We start from the raw sequence: 11,573 nt of genomic DNA, 5'->3' as shown, positions 1-11,573 counted from the left end.
CCGATTTATGTCCCACAAATTCTACGAATTCGGTAACGAGTGCGGGCACGAGCGTTGCGGCGGCAGCGTGCGGTAACTCGTATCCCGAAGCTTCAGACGGCTCGTGGTTCGATCACTCAACATCCCTCCCGCATTGCGGAGGCATTCCGGGAATATTATGCCCTACTCTACAACCTTGCCGAACCCTCGTCACCGTCTGCGCTGGCTGCTAAGCGTGCACGCATTCTGGCTTACCTGGAGGAAGCTGCAGTCCCGCAGCTCGCGGAGCAGGCATCCACATCCCTCGAAAAACCTATAACCGAGACGGAGTTAGCTGCAGCGATCAAGGGACTGCCGAAAGGCAAGAGCCCGGGACCCGAAGGTTACACGAACGCCTACTACTTGAAATTCAGCGATTCACTCCTATCCCCGATGTGTGCTTACTTCAATGCTCTGGCCGCGGGCTCCTCGGTTGCCCGGGACGCCCTCCTCGCACACATAACGGTCCTCCCCAGGAATGGAAAGGACCCCACCCTCCCCAGCAGTTACCGTCCGATTTCGCTCCTGAACACGGACATTAAAATACTGGCCAGAATACTGGCGGACAGGTTGAAGCCACTCCTGCCGTCGGTCATACACCCCGACCAGACGGGATTCATTGCGGGCCGGGAGGTGCGGGACAACTCTAATAGAGCATTGCAGATAATCCACTGGGTCGGCTCTCAACCGTCTCATCCGCCCTGTCTTCTCCTGTCTACGGACGCTGAAAAGGCATTCGACAGGGTGGATTGGACGTACATGGAGTTGGTGCTGGAGCGTCTGGGTCTGGGCCCGCGAATGTCTAGCTGGGTGGCGGCGTTGTACGCTTCCCCCGAGGCACAAGTCAAGGCGGGAGGATTCCTGTCGGCCCCCTTCCCGATCTGTAACGGCACGCGTCAGGGATGCCCCCTGTCGCCACTGCTCTTCGCACTGACTCTGGAACCTTTGCTGGCCAGGGTTAGGGCGAACCCTGATATTGGGGGAGTTACTGTGGGCTCCACCGAACACAAGTTATCCGCTTATGCGGACGATGTTCTCTTCTATGTAACCAGGCCGCCGACGACTCTGCCGGTACTCATGTCGGAGCTAAGGGAGTACCAAGTTCTCTCGAACTTTAAGATAAACTTTGACAAGTCAGAGATAATGCCCCTTAACGTCCCGCAGGGGATGGGTGACTCGCTGCGCTCGGTGTTTCCGTTCACCTGGTGTCATTCTAAACTTAAGTACTTGGGGGTCCTCCTGCCCAGCTGCTCTGCAGACGTTTTTGCTCAGAATTATCCCCCGCTACTGACGACGATCCGCAAGGACTTGGCCGACTGGACTAAGCTGTCTGTGACGTGGATTGGTAGAGTGAATGTGTTAAAAATGAATGTCCTGCCTCGCATCCTGTTTTATTTCCAGATGCTGCCTGTGCACCTGCCCAGGTCCTTTTTCTCGAGCCTCAACAGCCTGTTCATACGCTTCATCTGGGATGGTAAGCAGCCCCGCTTGGCTTTCAAGTGTATGCAACGTTCTAAACGAGCAGGAGGCCTGGGGATCCCGGCGGTCCGCAGATACTACGAGGCGGTTGCCTTGCAGCGAATTCTCGACTGGCACCAGCATGTCAGGGGCAAGCTCTGGGTCCCCATGGAGAAATTCATGGCGGGCAGGAACTTGTCCCACGCCCTGTGGTTGCCGCCGCCTGACAGGGGGCTTTCCCCTTTGGTATCACCGGCCACCATGCATACCCTACAGGTGTGGGATGAGGTTAATGAGCGGCTCCAGCTGTCTGCCCGGATCTCCCCATTGGCGCCCCTGGGGGGATACACTTGGCTCCCGCCCGGAGAGGATGCATCCTTCTTTGGGACCTGGGCGCTCGGCGGAGAGATTCGCTGCGGACGGTTCGTTCAGAAAGGGTCCATTGTGTCGCTGCCCGAGCTCAGAGAGCGTTACGGGCGTTTCCCTATGGACTTCTGGAGGTACAATCAACTCACTCACTTCCTGCGCCCTATCTTGAGGGAGGTACGCTCTCCAACTCAGATGACCTCTTATGAAAAATTGTGTATTTCCAAGGACCCGATTCCTCACTCTATTGCGCTGCTTTACCAACTTATTCAGTCGGGCGACCCTGCCCCGAAGCCCCTATTTGTCAGGGAGTGGGAGAGAGACCTGCAGTGCACCTTTACGGACCAACAGTTGGACCACATGTACCAGCTGACACACTCTAGCACGGTCGACACTAGAATGCAAGAAAATGGGTATAAGCTGCTAACCCGTTGGTACCGGGTCCCCTCGAGACTCGCACAGATCTACCCGGGCCAGTCTGACCGCTGTTGGCGGGGCTGTGGGAGCTGGGGCTGCTACCTGCATATTTGGTGGGAGTGCCCGCTCTTGCGTCCCTTCTGGCTGGATATCTGGGCACAGATAACTGCGGTTCTGGACGTAGTGGTCCCGGATGACCCGAAACATTTCTTGCTTCACCTCCCGTCCATCCCTCTGAGCCACTATAGGAAAAGTGTTCTACCACATCTCCTGAATGCGCCGCGCCGCTTGGTGCCGATTTATTGGAAACAATCGGCGGTGCCAACCCGCACGTCCTGGGTGAAGATGGTGAATGATATCATGGCGGCGGAGGAATGGATGGCTAGGTGTAAAGACCGCTATGACAAGTTCTATGCTAAGTGGGCGTTATGGATGCACTATACCACCTCTGATTCGTAGGGACTCCTGACCCGGAAGCTTCTGCTTTTCTCTCTATCACACAACGATGTTTCTTTTTCTTCTGCCTCTAGATCCACCCTCCTTTACACCTCCTCTTCCCTTCTCCCCCCTCCTTTCCCTGGTTTGGTCGAACCCCTGGCCTCCACTTTCCCATCCCTACCATATGTTGGATAAGAGGGGGCCGCCCCTCTCCCCACCTAAACTGCCCTGCAGCACTGTTTAGCTCCATGTTTTGACTTATGGCTGGGTGGGGGGTGGCCGCCGCTGGGGAAGCCCGCAAGTGCGGTGCTGGTCCCACCTTGACCTACATACTTTGGCCCTTTCATCTGCCAAATTTTTTGTGATGCTTAATGGTGCCCTATTGTCTCGATGGTAGTTATTACTGTTCCTCCCCCTTATTTCATGTGATACTCTGTTTTGTTGTTACATGCCTTTTATTCTCTAAAATAAAGATTATATAAAAAAAAAAAAAATATGGGTAGACCAGGGGGATACTCCTTGTTAATAAACAACCAATGTCTTTATCCTCTGCGTTTTTAACCCCCTACTCCTCTTGTATTTGGCTTTTTTTTTTCCCCCCAACTCAAGCAACTATGAGTTAATGCTTGTCTATAGTGTGCTCTTAAGCCTCCTAGACTCAGCAGTATCAATCATGCTTTATACAGTGTTTACTCCAACCAAGATAAGAAAAAAAATGAAGGGGGGATTTTCACCCTCTCACCACCATTAAACAGTCCGACTGAATCGTCCGTGTTGGTTTCGTTTTGCCATCTCTTATCCAAGCATGCTCTGCTCTCCTATTACTAGGTTCCACTCCAAACTCCGGAGGATTCCCCAGTTCTCGAGCGCCTGCTCTGCCTTACGGCATCTTTCAGTGCCCCCACCTTCGGGGCTCTCTGGGACTCGGTCACTCCTGCTATCTCCCAACCTCCGCTGCAGCAATGTCCAGACAAACAGCAGTGTCGGTGGCTCAAGGCGTCCGTGGAGCTACAGATCCAGGCAATGGAGTTATGCAGGGGGGGGGGGGGGGGGGTCCGGTGGTTAGCCATCCATGGCTCTGGGAGGGATACCGGCTTCAGCCATCATCTTCCAGACAAATAATTCCCCGAGGCTCAGCACATACTCTCGGCAAGCGCCATTGTCAGGCTCCTCCACGCGCCGTGGTTTCCTCTTCCCCTCCTACCCTCGGTTCTCGTCAGCCCATTTTTTACAGGATGAAAATGAGGAAGTGACCTGACATCGCTAGAGGCCAGCCCTCGAGCCCAGAGAAAAGGTGCCTATTGAAAGTCAATGACAAGACAGGGAAAATGGCCGCTTGCCCTTACTAGGCATGTTGCCCACATCCAAGGTGGCGCCCGACTGGGAACCAGAGCAGAATTGTCACATGGCTGCTGTGTTACACAGAGCTTAGAATCTGCAAACCACTAAAGTGGCAGCTGCTCCAAACGGCTGCAAAATAAAATACACCAAACACATTTCTGGCTATAAGCAGGGACCACAGGGAGACCCCCCACAGCATTCCCATGCAGCGCCCCCAGTAGGGGCAGGGAAAAAACCACAACCATGCCAGAAGGGGGGATCCTACAGTGGCCCTGCTATCCCCTATGATTGGGCCCACAACCCCCCAAACGTCCCCTGGGACAAGGGGGTTCAGTACTCAGCAGTCCAGCAGCGGGCACCGCTCAGAAATGGGAGACCTCTTACCCTAAGTGGGGGTGCTGTCAGCCATGGAGAGACGCTGGCAACACGTGGGCGATCCGGGTTGAGACATCCTCTGCGAATCGCAGCTCCGTCGGCTCGTCCCCATATGGACGGGCACTGTCGTTGCGAGGCCTGGGCATACCAGTAACCTGCGACGCTCGTTGGCAGGCTGGGACTCCATAAGGATCTATGATACCCAGTCCGAGGCCCAGCTCTGCAGTCCTCCAGGAAAGGAATCCCTGACTAACTAGTGATAGTGAGAGAAAAAAAATCTATTTTTTCTAAATCTATGAAAACAGACAAACTCCCAGTTCAGAACACCTAACCAGCTCCTGAGCTAGGCAGCTTAAAACTGAAGTAGTATCAGATTGGGTTCTGGTAATGGCTGTGGGATGGCCCCCTAGTGGCATGCTGAGGTACAAACTTTTTTGTATTAACCTGATAATTATCTGCCTAGCCTGCTCCTGCAGAGTGCGCCATTACCCAACAGTGAAGGCTAATACCATCGGGCGGCGACTGTCAGAGGACGTAAGAGAAATACTGATTTTAACTTATGAACAAAATGTGTCAAAAATAGGCTCGGTCCTTAAGTGGTTAAAACTAACATCCTATAGCAGGGAGTGAGGTTATACCCCCTGGGACTGCCCGTAGGCATAGCCAGAACTTTTTTTTCTGCCTAGTGTCCTACTTCTGTAGGGGGCAGTATAACCCTACTGTTCTGAAGAACAGAGACTGCGTCCGTCAAACGATAGAGACCTGGGTCATGTGCTAGAGTCACCCTAGCTTCTCCCTGCTGTCCAGTGATCGCAGACTCCAGGAAAATGTCCACCCAATGCATTCCTATGGGGGAACTACCAAAACATGGCCGCTCATGCAATTCAATGGGAAAATGTTGATTTCAGAACAAAAACTACAGCAAAATGGCAGCCCCCACGGCTCACTATGTAGTCCAGGACTGGGGGGACATCAGACAATAGCATCAGGGGGTCCCCAGGAGAGGCCCCCACCAGGATAAACCTCCCCCCTGCAGCGGCCACATAACATCCGCTCCCGAGGTAGGAACCTGCTCGTGGGGGGGGGGGGGGGGAGCCTAAGGGGGGCCTGTTATTACCGAGAGGCCAGAGGAAACCAAGGGATACCCAAGGGTCTGATTTTTCCAGGGAGGGGCCCCCGTCCACCATACCAACGGTAAAAAATACAATATTGACCAAATAGGATTTAATTATTCCAAACATTACAAAAAATATTCTGCATAAATGGTTTAGATTTAGCTTTATGTTTTTTTTTTTTTTTTAAGTAAAAAGACATTTAAAAAAAAAGAAAAAAAATATCTACTTTTAAAAATAAAATATACATACAACATATTTTTCACATAAACATATTGTTTAGACACAACTACTGCTTATTTCTTTTCAGGATATGATGGATGTGACCTAGCTGGTCTTGTTCCCGATGCTTCAGATCTGACCATCTTTTCCTTATTTGATCCGTGGACCTGTCCGCACCATATACAGTATCTCACAAAAGTGAGTACACCCCTCACATTTTTGCAAATATTTTATTATATCTTTTCATGCAACAACACTGAAGAAATGACACTTTGCTACAATGTAAAGTAGTGAGTGTACAGCTTATAACAGTGTAAATTTGCTGTCCCCTCAAAATAAATCAACACACAGCCATTAATGTGTAAACTGCTGGCAACAAAAGTGAGTACACCCCTAAGTTAAAATATCCAAATTGGGCCCAATTAGCCCTTTTCTCTCCCCAGTGTCATGTGACTCGTTAGTGTTACAAGGTCTCATGTGTGAATGGGCAGCAGGTGTGCTAAATTTTGTGTTATCGCTCTCACTCTCTCACACTGGTCACTGGAAGTTCAACATGGCACCTCATGGCAAAGAACACTGAGGATCTGAAAAAAATAATTGTTGCTCTACATGAAGATGGCCTAGGCTATAAGAAGATTGCCAAGACCCTGAAACTGAGCTGCAGCAAGGTGACCAAGACTTTACAGCGGTTTAACAGGACAGGTTTCACTCAGAACAGGTCTCGCCATGGTCGACCAAAGAAGCTGAGTGCACATGCTCAGTGTATTATCCAGAGGTTGTCTTTGGGAAATAGACCTATGAGTGCTGCCAGCATTGCTGCAGAGGTTAAAGGGGTGGGGGGTTCATCCTGTCAGTGCTCAGACCATACGCTGCACACTGCGGCAAATTGGTCTGCATGGCTGTCGTCCCAGAAGGAATATAAAACACAAAGGTGACCAGCGGTATGGAATAGCTCAAATATGGATAGGATATAAATACAGGTGTAAGCTGCCACAAACCCAACCCTGAGACAGTGGTGTGATCTATGGGAGAAGGAAGAGATGTTTGTATACGGCGCTACCTGTTTGAGCAGTTATTTCAAAGAAAAGGAAGGGGTAAAACCCCCCCCCCCCCACCAATTGTGTGTGCACAAAGAAAAATAGTCTCAGTGACAAGAGTGAGGTGCTAAAGAGACTAGTGTAAGGGGTGGATTGACATACACCCCTTTAAGAGTAAGGTGCTCAGTGCGAAATAAATAATATATATGACTGCTCATATATATATATATATATATATATATATATATATATATATATATATATATAAACATGAAAAGTGCACAAAGTGTCAAATTATTTAATGCCTGATGGCGGTGCCAGTGAAACACAAAGAAATATGCCATAACAGTGAATAGTGTTTAAAAAAAATCACTGACAATAGGTACAAAAGTATAAAAACACCTTGCAAATGGTGTATAAAAACTTGAATAGGTGATAATTTAAAAGGTGAGGTGAATGTGTCTGGATCTGTGAGACCAATAGGTAACACTCACCCTGTTTTCCCTCTTCTGGGCCAGGTGTATGGTAGATAGCCACAGAGGGTGGTTTTATTTGGGTCCGGGTTTTCTTCAGGCTAAAGCGAGCCACTCTGGGAGCTGCCTCCCTCCAATGTGCTAGATCTGTGGTGCTCAAGCAGAAAACAGGGACCCCAATGGCGTAGTATACAATTATAGTACAGTAGCAAGTATAGGTAAAACTCACATTCAGACCGATCACTTCAGCTTCAACAAATTGGACGCCGGGATACTTCCGCTTCCACGGCTTAGAACCACTAAACCGTAAGTGACGTGTGACGTACGTAGCTCCGCCTTACGCGTTTCGTCAGACGTCTAGACGTCTGGAGCGGCGCCATCTGATGTACTCCCGGCCTATCTTATAGCCCATCGTATCCTAGCAACCGATGCACATAGTGCGGCCATGTTGGTGCTCTCGCAAAAGCTGATCGGCGGACATATTCCTCCACCCACACACTGGGTCAGCTCGCCTAGGATACTAGTGCTCTTGTAGGCTATTTTCATCATGCGTGATCAGTCCGAATGAAGTACAGCAAATAAACGAAAATACTTTATTGAAAATGAAACTTAAAAACGAATGTTTAAAAACCAAATTAAATGTGTGTTGTTTATCCCCGGTTTTTCAGAGGACATGTCCAGGAATAAAACCTATGGGGATATCATCTCAAAAAAATAATGTGTCACTATTCTTATTGACATATGTAACACAAAGGGAAAAAACGGAATTATTGTAAAATCTTACCGTAAAATTCCTTTCTCTGAGTCCTCCGACAGTCGCCGCCCCTTCATAATCTTCACCAATGGGTAATTGACCTTTGCTCCGCAGGAGTAGCTAGGCAACAAGATTTGTTAATATCAAAGCTTTTAGCATATCACACCCCTAGGGGGCGGTCCCCTCAGTCAATACCTCCCTGCTTCCAGCATTCTCAACTCAGTTTTGGTAGCATAGCAGTAGAGTACATAAACATAGTACAAACCCCAAAAGAGGGGCGGGGGCGGCGACTGTCAGAGGACTCAGAGAAAGGAATTTTTACGGTAAGAGTTTACAAAAATTCAGTTTTCTCTTACGTCCTCCGACAGTCGCCGCCCCTTCATAATCTTCACCAATGGGACGTCCCAGAGCAGTGTAGACATGAGAGGTGGGAAAAAAAACGCAGCCGCGCATAAAGCAACGCAGTACCCACATCAGAGAAAGGAAACCTTACCAAGGTAAGAGAACCAACCTGGCAACAGGAAAAACGTGCTCAACAGGAGCAACAACAAAAGGAAGAACAAGTAACCCAGGGGTAAAAACACCCCAACAGCCAAGGGCCCAAACAAGGGACCCTAAGGCACTGCCGCACTAAGAACTTTACGGCCAAAGGAAGCATCTGCCGATGCCTGAACATCCACTTTGTAAAATTTTGAGAAGGTGTGAACGGACGACCAAGTCGCCGCCTTACACACCTGGGCCACAGAAGCCTGATGACGATAGGCCCAAGACGTACTCCGAGATCTGGTAGAGTGCGCCTTCACAGGGAAAGGAGGAACCTTCCCCCTCAAAGCATAGGCTTGCATAATTGTCTGTCTGATCTATTTGGCGATGGTAGCACCTGACGCCGCCATGCCCTTCCGAGGTCCCTCTGGAAGGACGAATAGGGAATCCGACTTGCGAAAGGACTTAGTCAATGACAGGTAAACCCTGATCGCCCGAACAACATCCAAGGCATGCAAAGCCACCTCCTTCGGATGCTTAGGCTTCGCGCAAAGCGAAGGCAAGACAATGTCCTCATTCAGGTGAAACTCCGAGATCCTTTTCGGAAGAAAAGATGGGTTAGGTCGCAAGACCACCTTATCCAAGTGAATCACCAGGTAGGGAGAGCTGCAGGACAAAGCCGCCAGCTCAGACACCCTGCGAGCCGAAGTGATCGCCACCAAAAAGGCAACCTTTTTGGACAACAGAGACAACGAGATCTCCCTGATCTTTTCAAAAGGGAGCCTGTTGTAACACGGACAGAACCAAGTTCAAGTCCCATGGAGGCAAAGGTTCCCTCCTAGGAGGGGCCAAATGTCGCACCCCCTGAACAAAGGTGCTAACCAATGAATTAGACGCCACAGGGCCTTGAAAAAGAACGCCAGCGCAGAAATCTGACCCTTAATTGTGGCCAGCGCCAAACGCTGTAGATATCCCCCCACCAGGGTAGGTATCGCAGTAGATTTATTCAAAACTGCCACCGCGTGATCCACCTGAGGCGGCACACACCAACGCTCATCAGTGGTGGGTGTAAAAGGATAACGCAGCTTGAACTTACTTGGCACAGTAATGGGCTTCTTTAAATTGCGCCATTGCTCAACAGCGCGCTGAAATTCCGCAGGGCAGGGAAAAACCTGCGCTGATTTGCGTTTCCTTTTCGTCCCATAAGAGGACATCAAAGCAGGAGGACATGGTTCATCCTGCAGATGCAGTGTTTCCTTGATAGAAGTAATCAACTCATCCATGAGTGCAAGCTCTTCAGGCGAGCCAGGGGGAGAAGTATCAACCCCTTCTACCTCAGCCTCCCCCTCAGACCCCACAAGGTCCAGAGATGAACGAGACCCTGAGAAGGGCACTCCAGCCATAGCAGCCCCATCACCCTCTGAATCAGAGGAAATAGATAACCTGGGCCGCTTTGCGGATCGATCAGCCATCAGCATCTGCACCTGAGAAGCCAAGTTCGCTACAACAGCAGCCAGATCAGCCCCCTCGGGGGATGCAGCAGCCCCTTGGCCCCCCACCAGGGTGGGAGGAAACTTGCAATCCTGAGAATCCATGCCCCAGTATCAACTGAAATAAAGTACTGCCCCTTTAAGACCGCGACGAGCACAGCCCACCGTACTGTATGTACCAACCCCCGCAGGGATAGGGAGCACTGAGCAAGGAAATACAGGATAAGGAAGGTAAAAACCTGGAGAGCGCATACAGCTGCTGCCACCGATCGCTGCTCCAGTGAAAAAGGAAGTGATGCAATGACTGACCGACCTATATAGCCTCTGGAGGCTTCACAAACATGGCCGCTCGGCTGAGGAATTAAGGCAACAAGAAAATGGCGCCGACATGTGCTTGCATGATCGACCGCACTCACACAGACATGTGGGTCACACAGTCACAGACTGACACCCAAACAGACAGGTCCCCACATAGAAATTTACTTACCATTCCGGACGGCGTGGGGAGCCTTCTCCAGCGACCAAACCACTGTACTGAGGACAGGGAGTGTCGCAGCCAGGACGCAGTGGATTGCGGTGCGAAACCGCAAATGGCGTCCGGTGAGGTAGCCACCTCACAGGCAGCATCCCTGCAGCGAACAGGGATGGGTCGTTCAATATGCCAGGGAAAACCTGAGCTGAACGCTCGATGGCAGGCTGGGGAAACCCCTGGCCCTCAGCCCTGGGATCCAGGGTGGCCAGTCCGAGACCCAGCTCCGCATGATCATCTTCATCCGAAGAAAACTAAACTAATGCTGAGAAAAAAACAGCTAAGTAAAAGAAAGAGAAAAATACTTGAAATAAAATCAAAAAGAGGATAGAAGGCTGAGACTGAAAGCCCCAGCACAGGAACAGCAAGCTACTCCTAAGCTAGGCAATTGAAAACTGAGTTGAGAATGCTGGAAGCAGGGAGGTATTGACTGAGGGGACCGCCCCCTAGGGGTGTGATATGCTAAAAGCTTTGATATTAACAAATCTTGTTGCCTAGCTACTCCTGCGGAGCAAAGGTCAATTACCCATTGGTGAAGATTATGAAGGGGCGGCGACTGTCGGAGGACGTAAGAGAAAATGTATTTTGTAAAGATATCTTGTGAGAATATTATTGAAAAAATAATATTGAAAAAATAACACAAGGGAGATGTTAGAAGAGACGATACATGATCCAGGGGGAATTTTGTATAAATACCATATACATTTAGAAGGGAAATATTGTTATAAGGAAAAATGAAGCTTCCATGTTATAAATGGAGGCCTGAAACAATAAGTCAATGGGTATATATAGTATACAGAAGGCACATATAAGCATGTGGAACATACTTTGGAAAAAAAAAGGAAGGAAAATAAACGTGCATATGGAAGGAAGCCTCTTCTAAAAATGATGCACAACAAAGCCGGCAAACAGTTTGCTGAAGACAATCAGACTAAGGACAAGGATTAAAGGAACCATGTCCTGTGGTCTGATGAGACCAAGATAAACTTTTTTGGTTCAGATGGTGTCAAGCGTGTGTGACGGCAACCAGGTGAGGAGTACAAAAACAAGTGTGCCTTGC

Source organism: Pelophylax lessonae, assembly GCF_965119305.1.
Source record: "Pelophylax lessonae genome assembly, chromosome: 3".
NCBI lineage: Eukaryota > Metazoa > Chordata > Amphibia > Anura > Ranidae > Pelophylax > Pelophylax lessonae.
The sequence above is the reverse complement of the archived record's forward strand: the minus strand, read 5'-3'. Positions refer to the sequence as shown.